Raw genomic sequence first — 11,228 nt, forward strand, 5'->3', positions numbered from 1 at the left:
GATCTCCAAAATATATAAAGAACTCAAAAAACTAGATAGCAAAATATTAAATAATCCAATTAAAATGCTGTACAGATCTAAAAAGAGAAATCACAAATGTCTGAAAGGCACCTAAAGAACTGGTCAACATCCTTAGCCATCAGGGAATTGAAAATTGATACTACTTTTGGCTACCATCTTATACCTGTTAGAATGGCTAAGATCCAAAACATTAATGAAAGCTTATGGTGGAAAGGATGTGGACTAAGGGGAACACTCTTCCATTGCTGGTAGGAGTGCAAACTTATACAGCCACTTTGGAAATCATTATTGTGCTTTCTAAGAAAATTTGGGATCAAACTACCTCAAGACCCAAAAATATCACTCTTGGGCACATACCCAAATGATGCACACTTATACTACAAAGACATTTGCTCAACAATGTTCATAGCAACATTATTCATATTAGCTAGAATCTGGAAACAGCCTAAATGTCCCTAAACTGAAAAATGGATAAAGAAAATTTGGTACATTTGCGCAAAAGAGTACTACTCAGTGATAAATGACATCTTGAAATTTGCAGGCAAATGATGGAACTAGAAAAAAATCCTAAGTGAAGTAAACCAGACCTAGGAAGACAAATGGATATTGGACATGAAACAAAAAATAACCAGCCTACAGTTCACCATCCCAGAGAAGACAAGAAACAAGGAAAACCGTAAGAGAGACATACATAGATTCCCCTGGGAAGGGGAAGTAAACAAGTTCTCCTTAGTAAATTGGTAGACTGGAGGGAAAGGAAAGGGTGGTAGCTAATTGGAAAGGGAGAAGGAGAGTGTAGAGGAGAACATGAGGCATCAGGAAGATCAACTTTGTTAAAGGACAGAGAGAGAGAGTGCAAGGGAAAAAGATACTTTGAAACGGGGAGTCATTGTGGGGTTAGAGAGAAACCAAGCACTAGGAAAATTCCCAGGAATCCACAATGATGAGTACAGCTAAAAATCTAATGGTGCAAATGGTACCTAACTGTGCTTCTGCTGTAATTAGATGGATGACCACCTAAACTGCCATCAAAGAACCTTCATCCAGTAACCGGTAGAAGGAGAGGTAGAGACCTACTGTAAAGTACTGACCTGAACTCTTGTAGTCCAATTATATGGAGGGAGGTGCAATATTATTAGCAAAGGGGTCAAGATCAAGGTGAGAAACCCCACAAAAACAGCTGACATGAGCTGGTGGGAGCTAATTGACTCTAGACTGACAGCTGGGGAACCTGCATAATACAAAACAGGGCCCTCTGAATGTGGGTGACAGTTGTGTGACTTGGGCAGTTTGTGACACCACTAGCAGAAGAACTAGTATTTACCAATAATGCATTAACTGGCTCTTTGGAGTCCATTTCCTATTGAGGGATTCCTTGCTCAGTTTAGAAACAGAGGGGAGGTCCTTGGCCCTGACTCAAGTGATGTGATAGACTTTATTAACTCCAGCTGGGAGGCCTCACCCTCTCTGAGGAGTGGATGGGAGTGGGGGGGGAGACGGTAGAGGTAGCTGGAGGAAATGAGGGAGAGGAAAATGGGGTTGGTATGTAAAATAAGATTGTTTAAAAAAAATAAACGTTAAAAAAAGAAAATAAAAAACCTAATAATACAATTAGAAAATTCAAAGGAAAACATTACAAATAGAATGAATTAAGAAGACAAAATGTCAAGATTGCAAGATAAAGTACAATTTCAAAACCAAATACACAAGGTATATATATTTTAAACACAGAAAAAGAACACAGAATATATGGAATAACATAGATAAAAGATTATTATATTGCATGTATGAGGATCTAGAGGGAGGGAAGGAAAGTAAGAAGGGATATAACTATATTATAATCTCTAAAATAATAAAAAACATAGAAATAAAAAAGAAAAATCTTTAAAAAAGAAAGACAAAAGGATAATAAAAAACAGAGACATTGGATTTAGTAATTTCTTCAAACCAAATCCAATTCAGAATTAATCCTAAACTACTATTCAGTGTTAAACTATTTAGACCTATGAAAAACAATCCTGTGTACTTTAAGTCTACATTAATCAACACTGTTTTCTGAATGAATGGGCACAAAAACTTAATATCTTCCTCACCTTCAGGGACTGAAATTTTCCAGTGGGGATGTGGCTCATTGTTAAGGGCATAGAAAAACATATATATTATAGGTGCCTCTGTTTGAATTACTAAAAGTATTTGATCCAGAACTCAAATTGTAATTGGCCCAGGGTTCTGAAGTGGTTGATCAAATTAGTCACTTTAAGAGTGAATGATGTACGGTGTCCTTTCTTAAGTGAATTAGATATACCTTACAAAGTAATAGTAAAAATACCAATAAATGGTAATTGATAGACTGCATTCCCCTTGTGTATACCAAAGAATCATTAAAGTTATAATAAACTATAGAAAAAGCCTGTAACTATTATGATTACTAGTGACTGTTCCATTTCATTAAAGGCAAGGATAATCACTGTTTTTGTGACAAAAATGAAGAACTCTATTACTTCATGTAAACAGATCTCCATACACACACACACACACACACACACACAATATATATATATGGACAATCTTGATTATTAAGAGCATGCAATCCAAGAGAAAAAAAGACAAGAAATTAAATTCGTTATGTCAAATAAGACACAATGTGGCTATACTAGCATTTTTTTCTTTTTTCTTTAAAAAAGAAAACAAACTATATTTTTTTTCATTTTACATACCAATCCCAGTTCCCACTTCCTCCCCTCCTCCCCTTCACCTTCCCCCACCCACCCCCATCCACTACCCAGAAAGGGCAAGGCACATTGTTCTCAGGAAGAACCAAGACCCTCCCCACTATATCCGGACTGGCCAAGGTACCCATCTAAAGAAAATGGGTTAAAAAATGCCAGTACAAGCATCAGGGAGAAATACTGCTTCCACTACTAGTGGTCCATACAACTTTCACTCACATTCACAGGGTCTTCACAGGGTCACATTCACAGGTGCAGAAAAGAAGGTATATTCTTTTGTCTGGGTGAAATATTCTATACATGTCTTTTAAGTTCATTTGAGTCATGACATCTGTAAGTTGTCTTATTTCTGTTAAGTTTCTATCTAGTTGACTTGTCTATTGAAAAGAGTGTGGTGTTGAAGTCTCCTACTATGAGTGTGTGGGGTTTCATGTGTAATCTAAGTTTTAGTAATGTTTCTTTTACTTATGTGGGTGCTCTTGTATTTTGTCATAAATGTTCAGAATTGAGACTTCGTCCTGTGGTGAGTATAAAGTGTCCTTCTCCATCTCTTTTGATTGCTTTTATTTTGAAGTCTATTTTGTTAAATATTATGTAACATGAGGGCCTGCTTATTGGGGTTTATGTCCTGCCCAGTTCCCACAGCCAGTAAGTCCACAAAGAAAATCACACAAAGATCTCCATAAGATTATAAACTGATTGGCCCATTAGCTCAGGCTTTGTATTAGCTCTTATAACATATATTAACCCATTATCCTTATCTATGTTAGCCACATGGCTCAGTACCTTTTGCAGTGAAGCAGGTCACATCCTGCTTCTTCCGTGGTCTGGACAGGACATAAACCCCAATAAGCAGGCCCTCATGTTACAGACTGGCACCAATGTGGACAACTACACCCACATGAAGTCTGACAGAGCTTGGGAAGTAATTCTGGGCAAAAAAGAATAGAGTAAAACATGGCTTCTTGGTAGCAGCAATTTCTCGTGTCTGCTCTGCTTGCTAGAGGCAAGCAAGTACTCACATCTAAGAGAGGCTTCCTGACTCAGCTTTAGCTATAAAACCTTACATGTAAGAGGTCCTGCCATGAACACTTAAATAGTGTTGCTGAAAAGCTGACTGCATGCTTTTCAGTTTTCAGCTGTAGCAGGAAAAAAATAACTGGGCTATTTTGAAATACTGGTTTTCTGGGCTGTCCTGACAGGACAAACTCTGACTCTTTCAGGCAGGTGGTCTTACTACAGAGCATTTGAATGTGGTTTGTGAGCAGAATGCTGAAGCTTACTTGCTGGCAGGGACATTGAAATGCCATAGAGTTGTGGCAATAAATATGACTACAGTCAGTACCTCCACCATGAGGATGGAACCACAGAAAGCTAAGAAATGGGCTGGATCCAGCTGTCAAAGCCATGGTTTTAATCCTACCCATATTGCTTGGTAAATTAAAGACTCGTGTGGTCAGAAAAGAGAGATATACAGTAAAGAGAGATTCAAAAACCTCTAAATGATTTACAGTGTGTTAATAATATATGCAGGCTTGAAAAAAAAGGTTAAAGACCTTAAAATAAGAAAAGAAAGAAAAAAGAGTAGTTGGGTATGGTAGTACACACCTTTAATCCCAATGCCTGGGAGGCAGAGACAGACAGATCTCTATGAGTTCAAGTCATGGTAGCACATACCTTTAATCCCAGCACTGGGGAGGCAAACAGGCAGATCTCTGTGAGTTCAAGGATAGCCTGATCTGCAGAGGGAGTTCCAGGACTAAGATACACAGAGAACCTGTCTCAAAAAGCCAAAAGTTAAAAGTAAAAATAAAAGAAATAGAGGTAAAAATAAAACCACATAAAAATGGAAAATATACAGAGAATCTTGATACTATATATTATTATTCTCTCTTTCAGTTGAATGCTGAGCAAGGAGCAACAGCTGCTAAAAGATAATTGCTTATAAATGCTGCTGAATTAATCCAAGATAGTTATTTTGAAAATACCTTGAGTTCAAAATTGAAGTCAAAATGTATGTTACTTTGGAGAAGAGATCTTGCTTTTGTTTCCACAGGAAAGGAGAGGCTGTGGATTTATTCTGAATTAAGAAAAATTAGGTTTTATCAAGGAAGACCACCTAAGAAATCTCTGGTAGGAACAGATGGCCCAGATGTCAGAGTTCTACATCTAGAACAGGTTCAAGACTACTGCCTGACATGATCAAGACTCACAGGATACTCTAGTCAGGACTTGATCATAATTCAAAATTTTCTTTAGGTCCCCATAAGATTATCAGTGCCCTCAGCCAGCAGGAAATAGCCTGGATAACTATGCCCACATTCCCAACAAATAGACTATGGATATTTTCCTTTGTTTAAAGAAAAGAGGGGGAAATGGTGGGGGACAATTCTGTATTCTGTCAATTACATTTTAAATAAACACTGATTTCCAGTAACCAGGCAGGAAGTAGAGGTGGGGAAATGAGAACAGGAGTATTCTGGGAAGAAGGAAGCTCTTTCGGGAGTCCTGCCCAGACAGATCATGGAAAAAGCAAGATGTGACCTGCCCCACAGAAAAAGGTACTGAGCCATGTGGCTAACATAGATAATTTGAATAAGGGGTTAATATACATTACAACAGTTAATAAGAAGCCTGAGCTAATGGAACAATCAGTTTATCATTAATATAGACTCTCTGTGTGATTTTCTTTTGGATTTGCAGGCTGTGGGAACTGGGCAGGACAGAAACCCCAACAAAGCAAGCCCAGCCCTCATGTTTTCTTCTGCTTCTTTTGGGTTAGGATGATCAAATCATCCTGCCATATGACCACTGGGTTCTGGTGTTATCATGTTCCTTTTTAGGTTGCTGCATGAATTCTTGCATTGGTGCATACAAATCACTTCCTCCAATTCAAACCTGCAGTGTTTTTGCCTCTTGGTCCTTATAGTTGCTGTCTGTGTCTTTGGGAACTGGTTTTTGTTTGTTTGTTTGTTTTTGGGTTTTTTTGGTTTTTTTTTTTTATTTTTTTGGTCTGCTCTATACTGTCACTGTCTATGTCTCAGGAAGCTGCTAAGTTCTCCCTTGGTCCACTCTCTTGGTCTGCTCTCTTGGTTTACTCTCTTGTTCCACTCTGTGTAGTCACAGTCTGGGTGTCAGAGTTCCTCTCTTTGTTGTCTCTGTGTAGTCACAGCCTGTGCTTCAGAGTTCCTCTGAGCTTAAGGGGGATAGGAGAGTTTGGGGTCAGAGTTGGACTTATAGCTTCCAGGATGCATCAATGGGGTAGGGATGTTGGAGCAGCCTCCCTGAAGGAGGCTTGCCTGCTGGCTGGCTAGAGAAGCTGAGGCAGGTGGGGGGGTGCCCACCCAAGATATGGAGATCTAGAGAGTGGAATGCCTTGCTGGATGGGTTGACACTCACCTCTTGGTCCTCTCTGTGTAGTTGCAGCCTGTGTTTCAGAGTTCCTCAAAAGTCGTGGGGGCTAGGAGTGTTTGGGAATAAAGTGGGACTTGTAGCTTGCAGGATCCTATTGATGGGCGGGAGTGTTGAAGCAGCCTTTATGTGTATTTTGATTTGTTGGTCATTGATGTGGCTCAAAGCTGGGTAAGGATAGTAATTGTTCCCACCTTTGCAAGCTTATATGGGAACTTTTGTTACTATGGAACCTAGACTGCATGAAGGAGGCTTTTAGATTAGATTAGATGTGGTTCAAATTATCTAGGTACTGTCCTAAATGTGTAGTGTGCACCCAAGTCAACAACCATAACATTTATCATTTTGGGAGTCACTTAGACTATTCTGACCAAGTACTTGAAAGGTGAATTCTAGTGCCTGATATTGGTTTATTTTTCCTCTTTGGAAGTGTTGCCATCACAAGATTCTTACTTTATTCGATTCATAATTTTGGTTAAATATAAAATAAAATTATTCCTTGAGCCTTTATCAAATGATTTTGCTGTCATTTGTAACTCCTTCTTCCTAATCTTCTCATTTATGATGCACGGTAGCATTGTGCTTCCCAGACTCCTTTAATTTAATAATGGACATTTGGTTCTTTCTAATAAAATACAAGCATAAATTCAAGTGTCTGATTAAGACAGAAAATTTAATAGGTAGTGAATAGTTTTCAAAATTCCCTTTTCCCATTATGTTATTGACACAGATTGCAGTGTGCACTGCTGAATGACACTAAAACCCAAAACTTCCTTTTGACATATATCGGGATTATGAAAAGGGCAAACTAAGCACTACTACTAGTTAGGCCTTCGACATTTTTGGATAATTGTTTCCTCACTGCACACCACTGATAGAATGGCTTCCTTTCTCAAATTAGAGAAGGGCAAATGGCATTGCTTTTAAAAACATAATATTTCATTTTTTTCTAGAAATGTACCTCTCTAAATTACTACTTTTGTGATTTATTGTGACTTTCTTAAACCACCCTTTGAAACTACTAGTTTATGATATTCAAGCTATTTCCATGTATGTATCAACCAATGAACACTAGAGTATCGTAAGCAACAAAGGATATTTTCTGAGTCACTCTGAAATAGGTTTCTAAACCGCTCTGTATTCCTTGACAAATTATTGACATTAAAACATCCATTAAAAATAAAACACAAAATTAGATTGTTTGAGGGCATGTCTTGATTTTCAATAGCAAGAAAACTTATATGGTAAAAGCATATGTAATAAAAACAATTTCATCAGAAGATGAAGCTGTCAAATAGATCTCACGAGTGCATTCAGATGAGTTAAAGTCATTTTTACTGACAATGAAATGAATAAAAAGCTACTTTGGGTGGGAGAATTGGTTCCACTTAAAATCTTATAAAAAATCTCAAAGAATCTAAAATAAGATTTCATATCTTTATTTAATTAAACATTTGCCTTACACCAACTTCATTCATGCTACCATTCATTTGGGGCTCACTTTTAATTAATAAATTTATATTTAAATTGTTATTTTAAGTCTTTGTTGTTCCACTTTAGCACATGCTTCTAGCCTCTGTTCAGTTCAAGATTGTCCTAACATTTTGATAAAAAAAAAAAGAGCTCAAATCATGTTTACCATGATCATATAACTACTCTGTCCATTCTTTAATTTTTCACAACCACCAGGAGATCCATGTCCTAATATCTGTATCCTTACTTAAAATCATGGAAACTGAGGTTCAGGTATTTTGAGATTTTGGTAAAATCTCATACTTAAGTTATTTTCTCTGCCCCCTACAGTCATTCCTCCAATTCCATCTCCCTTTATTGTGACTTTTGCCAAACTGGGAAACATCTCTGAGCCAGTGATCCTATAGTTGCCTCACTTGGCTGGGACTGAAGTACCCTATCTGTGTCCACCTTCCCTTCCTCCATTGTGGTATATTCAGGATACTTTTAGACATACTGTCTACCAGTAACAGCCCTGCCTCTTAGCCAACATCCACGCCTGTTGAAATCCTTGACATTCTTGACCAAAACAAAAATAATCCTATTTCTGCCTCTACCATGTTTACTGGAGCTAGACCCCATTTCCTACTCACGAGAACTCCATAATCAGTACCTCCCATCATGCTAACCTATCATTCCACTGAACTTCCAATTCATCACAAAAAACTAGGACAGCTTTCATCTGAACCCAGAGTCCCAACCAGAACTTTAGATCTAGGATTAGTAGGGGTGTGCACCCTAAAACTCAGAAAGGTCCTGAGACTGAAAAATAAGTATAGTTCTTCCAGTCTACAACTTGTCAGATTGGGGTAACAGCAATCAAAGAACTGAACACCTACCCTTCAATGTGGAGACCTAATATCTACACCAGCAAAACCACAGATGTTGTAGCTCAAGATTCTTAGATCCCAGTGCAAAGGCACAAACATGAACAAACAAGAAAATATGCCTTCTTCAAACACCATCAACCCTACTGTAATATTCCAAGATAATAAAACAATTTAATTAAAGCATAGTACAAGGAGTTAGCAATTAGGAATATGTTCACCAACATTAAATAGGTTATAAATATATTCATCAATGAAGATCATTTAAAACACAATCAGCTTCACTCTTAATGACCATTAACCCCCTCAATTTGACATTTTGGTCCTTGTTTCCAAAATTAATTTTTTTCCCATATTTTACGAGACTGAGATTTGTTGCCTTCTTTCTTGCCTTACCAGAGCACTTTCCTCTTTTTCTCTTACTCAGCAAATTTCACTGGATTCACAATGGCTGGGTTATAGAAGTTATGGGCAAAACTATGCCAGTCTCTGCCAAGGCTTTAGCATGCAGGGCTGCCACAGCTTTCGGAGGAATCACTTGTGTTTCTGATAGCAGTAGTGGAGCAATTTCTTGTTTTTGCTTTCAACCATTTCCTTTTCTCATTGTTATTGTAACATTTTGCCCTTTCTAATCTCCTAGCTAAAGATGCCTGATATTTTACAGTTTCCTGAGCATCCATTTCTGGGTTTCTGCTTCGGAAGGTACAAGGTTTATGTGTCCAGTTTAGGCTTCTGCTAATTCTTCCTAGTTTTTCAATTCTCTTCTTTCTATCTCGACTTTGACTACTTGATCTGCTCCTGCTTCTAGCCCTATGCCTGTGTCTGGATATCAATCTGGATCATGTTCTAATCTTTCATTTTATAACCCAGCTTCTAGATCTTGACTTCCTGTCTCTGCTCCAGAACTGAGTCATTGTTTGATCTCCACTCCTAGACAGATACTTCTTCCTCTCCCTGCTTCTACTTTGATGGTGCCTTTCACGAGATCTATCTAGTGATTTCTGCCTCCTGATGACTTCCTTTCTTTGCTTTTGTGTCCTTCCTCACTATTTTCAGAAGAATTTAATTGCTCTCTTCCTTTGCCAGCAGAATGTTCTTTGTCATTGTGTGCCTCAGACTAATGTCTTTTAGAGGACATATCTTTGGATTCATGTCTTTTGTCTCTTTCCTTCTGCTCTGGCTCCTGTGTTTTTTCTTTGTTATCTGATTTTCATTTTCTGTCTCTTGACCTTGACCATGACCTTGAATACTGATGTTTTGAGGTTATTTGAGAAATAGATATATCTGACTGCTCTTTTTTTCCTTTCTCTATCTGGATATGTCTTTTCTGGGGCTAGTCTGTTTTCTCCTGTATCAGTAGTCTCCATTATTTTTGAGTCTCATTCAGTAAGGTACTGTGTGATACTGGTGTTGGTGTTGCAATCAGATTAAACTCATTTCCATTAAACTTGACAGGACTAGGAAGGACAATTATTTTTAGTTCATAAATTCTATTTTTCAAATATATTAATGTTTCTGGTGGGATAAAATCTTATACATAGATTTTCTTATGTCTGCTATCTTGTGTACTTTTGTACTAAACCTTGTATAATCATTTTCATCTCTGGAAAAATAAAAGACATGTGTTATGTAGATGTTTCTTAGAAGGTCTGGAAATTTGGTACACTATCTGTTCACACAACCTGGGCAGTGATAATACAAATGATTTTCTCAAAAAAAAAACCCCACAATCAGCTAAATGAAATGAGGAAAATAATACAAAATATTAAAGTAGAATTGTACAAAGAAATAAAATCACTAAACAAAAATTCAAACTGAAATAAATATCAAAATGAAAAATTCACAAACAGAAAAATAGGCATGGAAGACAGAATTTAGATCTTGATAATAAGATAGAAGACATGGATATCTAAGTCTAAGAAAATATAGAGGCTTTCTAAAATATATAATATCCAAAATGAGTTTAAATGGACTTACCATATGATAAGGGAGGCAATATTCAAACTAGACATTATATGGTACCAAATAAAACCACAGAAATTGATTACCATTTTTGAATTGCCAGTCAAAAGTGTTCTATATTCCCAATAAACATTATAAGTAATTATCTATATAATCTGTTACCCTATATAGGCAGAAGATCAAACCCTATTGTTGAAAATACCACATATTCATGTCATTGAATGTCCTTGAATATCAATAAATTGAGCTGGTGTTCAACTTGAAACTCTACCTTTACCTTACTTGCATTTAACATGATGGAAAATACTCATTCAAATAGAAACCTTGTTGATGGAAGCTGAAGACCCTCAGACCCTGCACTTTCTATGACCTTTTCCCTGCTGTAGTAAGCAACTTGTTTTTCTAAATGCAACAAATGACAGCATTTAATTATTTTTTGATAGATAATATTCAACCACTTATCCATACCAGCTTTTATCTGATCATCTTTTGATGGACTAGTAAGCTGATTAAGCAACAATTGTCAAGATTTAATTATTTTATTTATATGTATATATATATAAAATATCTATATATAAAGCTATATAGATATACAATATTATAATTTATCTGCTTTTCCATTTATGGATAATTAGCATAATTCAGTATCCTACTTATTGTTAATACTACAGTAATAAATATGGACATGTGGATACCAATTTGATATATTAATTTTCTTTAATTTTGATATATATTCAGAAATAAGGTAGGCATTTAATTTTAGAGT

The 11,228-nt window shown here is 36.7% G+C and overlaps 1 pseudogene; it reads right to left on the reverse strand.

Moving 5' to 3' along the window:
- Positions 1–8,750: 8,750 nt before the first annotated feature.
- LOC142840279 (uncharacterized) lies at positions 8,751–9,867 on the reverse strand (annotated as a pseudogene).
- Positions 9,868–11,228: the final 1,361 nt, after the last annotated feature.

Source organism: Microtus pennsylvanicus, chromosome X, assembly GCF_037038515.1.
Source record: "Microtus pennsylvanicus isolate mMicPen1 chromosome X, mMicPen1.hap1, whole genome shotgun sequence".
Classification (NCBI taxonomy): domain Eukaryota; kingdom Metazoa; phylum Chordata; class Mammalia; order Rodentia; family Cricetidae; genus Microtus; species Microtus pennsylvanicus.